The sequence below is a fragment of the Triticum dicoccoides genome, chromosome 3B (assembly GCF_002162155.2).
Source record: "Triticum dicoccoides isolate Atlit2015 ecotype Zavitan chromosome 3B, WEW_v2.0, whole genome shotgun sequence".
Classification (NCBI taxonomy): Eukaryota; Viridiplantae; Streptophyta; class Magnoliopsida; order Poales; family Poaceae; genus Triticum; species Triticum dicoccoides.
In genome coordinates this window covers 807,503,894-807,506,774 of record NC_041385.1, presented here as the reverse complement: position 1 = coordinate 807,506,774, position 2,881 = coordinate 807,503,894, and positions in this window count along the sequence as shown.

Here is a 2,881-nt window from a genome sequence, read left to right as displayed (position 1 = left end):
AGAGGGAAACTGATTTTTTTTTCAAGTGTTGTATATATAGGATGGACCTTTAGTATCGGTTGGAGCCACCAACCGGTACTAAAGGTCTATTTTGGCCAGGCCAAGCGGCGGGAAGCGCACCCCCTTTAGTACCGGGTGGTGGCTCCAACCGGTACTAAAAGCCCCCCCTTTAGTACCGGTTGGAGCCACCACCCGGTACTAAAGGGGGTGCGCTGGCTCCAGGCGGTGTGCAAGTTTAGTCCCACCTTGCTAGCCGAGAGGCTACCGCACTGGTTTATAAGCTCCAGTGTGGTAGCTCTCTCGAGCTCCTCTCCTAGTCAGGCCTACTGGGCCTACCTGTCCTCTTCGCCCAGTGGGCCTACTGGGCCTTTGCGGGCCTGCATCCTGGCCCAACAAAAGATTGTGTTCCTAGTCGTATGCAGGCCGCTTTGGCCCAGTAGGTGGGCTTTTTTATTTTCTAAATTTTTTTTGCTTTATTTATTTTTGTTTTATTTATTTTTGAGTTGTTTTTTGCTGTATTTAGAGTTTCTTTGTGAATATTTTTGCTTTAGGTACAAAAAATTACAAACTTTCTGTTAGTGCCGGTAGTTTTCAAATTTGAATAGTTTAAATTTTGAATTATTTGAAATTTGTGTGAATCACTAGTTTGTGAATAACTTAACTTTGAAAAAAGTTTTTTCAGTGATTCTTTTTTTATGTTTAATATTAGTGTGTTTTATCATTATATTCAATTTGGTAATGCTTAGGTTATTTAAAAAATGAAATGCCTTTGTAACAGTTCAGTTTTCGTCGGAAACCCTGATACTTCGAAAGAGATTGTCCATTTTGTACACGAAGTGCATCCAGTTTTTGCCGTAACCCTCTCTACTTTCTTGCACATGCTATTTGTATGAAATTATGATACCATGCCAACTTTCAACCTTTTATGAGATCATTTGAAATGGTTTTCAATTTTAGGGTCATTTAGCTGGAAAAAATCAGTAAATGCATGAAAAGAATTTGTTTGCACATAAAATTTCTTCGCGTTTCAAATGACAAAACACATAACTACCCTAACTATTACAGACATTCCCTCCTGGGTGTGAAACACAGAAGAAAGTGATGATAGTGAAGCCGATCACATCCCTGATCTTTGGGTGTGAAACTTTTTCTTCGCGTCTGTCCCTTTGCGCCGTAGCCATGGAAAATCTTCATCATTTAACTGGATGCTCGGGTCAATATTCACTGTGAATGGAGTAATTTCATCAAACTTTTCATAATCTTCTGACATGTCTGTCTTGTCATCCACTCCCATGATGTTTCTTTTTCCTGAAAGAACTATGTGGCGCTTTGGCTCGTTGTATGATCCATTCGCTTCCTTATCTTTTCTTTTTCTCGGCCTGGTAGACATGTCTTTCACATAAAAAACCTGCGCCACATCATTGGCTAGGACGAATGGTTCGTCTGCATACGCAAGATTGTTGTGATCCACTGTTGTCATTCCGTACTGTGGGTCTTCCGTTACCCCGCCTCGTGTCATATTGACCCATTTGCACCGAAACAAAGGGACGTTCAAATCACCTGATCCATAATTAAGTTCCCATATGTCCTCTATGTAACCATAATATGTTTCCTTTCCCGTGTTGGTTGTTGCATCAAAGCGGACACCACTGTTTTGGTTGGTGCTCTTCTTATCTTGGGCGATCGTGTAAAATGTATTCCCATTTATCTGGTACCCTTTGAAAGTCATTATATTCGAAGATGGTAACTGGGACAGCGAGTACATGTCATTTTGAATATCTCCATCGTTCAGGGCACGTTTCTGCAACCAACCGGCGAAAGTCCTCGTTTGTTCGCGTGTAATCCAGTCGTCAGACTTCTCCGGGTGTTTGGACTGTAGAAAATTCTTGTGTTCCTCCATATACGGAGCCACCAAGGCAGAATTCTGTAGAACTGTGTAGTGTGCTTCAGTAAGAGAATGCCCATCCATACATATTATTTGATGCCCTCCTAGCGTGCCTTTTCCTTCCAGTCTGCCCTTATGCTGCGGATTCAGGAACACCAATCGGCTTAAGGTCAGGAATGAAGTCAATACAAAACTCAATGACCTCCTCATTTTCATGGCCCTTCGAGATGCTTCCTTCTGGCCTAGCACAGTTATGAACATATTTCTTCAAGACTCCCATGAACCTTTCAAAGGGGAACATATTATGTAGAAATATAGGACCCAAAACGTTAGTCTCTTCGCAAAGGTGAACTAGGACGTGCGTGATGATGTTGAAGAAGGATGGTGGGAACACCAACTCGAAACTGACAAGACATTGCACCAAATCATTCTGTAACCTTGGTATGATTTCTGGATCGATTATCTTCTGAGAGATTGCATTGAGGAATGCACATAGCTTCACAATGGCTAATCGAACGTTTTCCGGTAGAAGCCCCTTCAATGCAACCGGAAGGAGTTGCATCATAATCACGTGGCAGTCATGAGACTTTAGGTTCTGGAACTTTTTCTCTGCCATATTTATTATTCCCTTTATATTCGACGAGAAGCCAGACGGTACCTTCATGCTGAGCAGGCATTCGAAGAAGATTTCCTTCTCTTCTTTGGTAAGAGCATAGCTAGCCTGACCCTGATGTATGCCGTCTTTTCAATGCATATGTTGCTGGTCCTCCCGTGCCTCTGGTGTATGTTTTGTCTTCCCATACACGCCCAAAAAGCCAAGCAGGGTCACGCAAAGATTCTTCGTCACGTGCATCACGTCGATTGCGGAGCGGACCTCTAGGTCTTTCCAATATGGCAGGTCCAAAAATATAGATTTCTTCTTCCACATGGGTGCGCGTCCGTCAGCGTCCTTCGGAACAGGTTTTCCACCAGGACCCTTTCCAAAGATTACCTCCA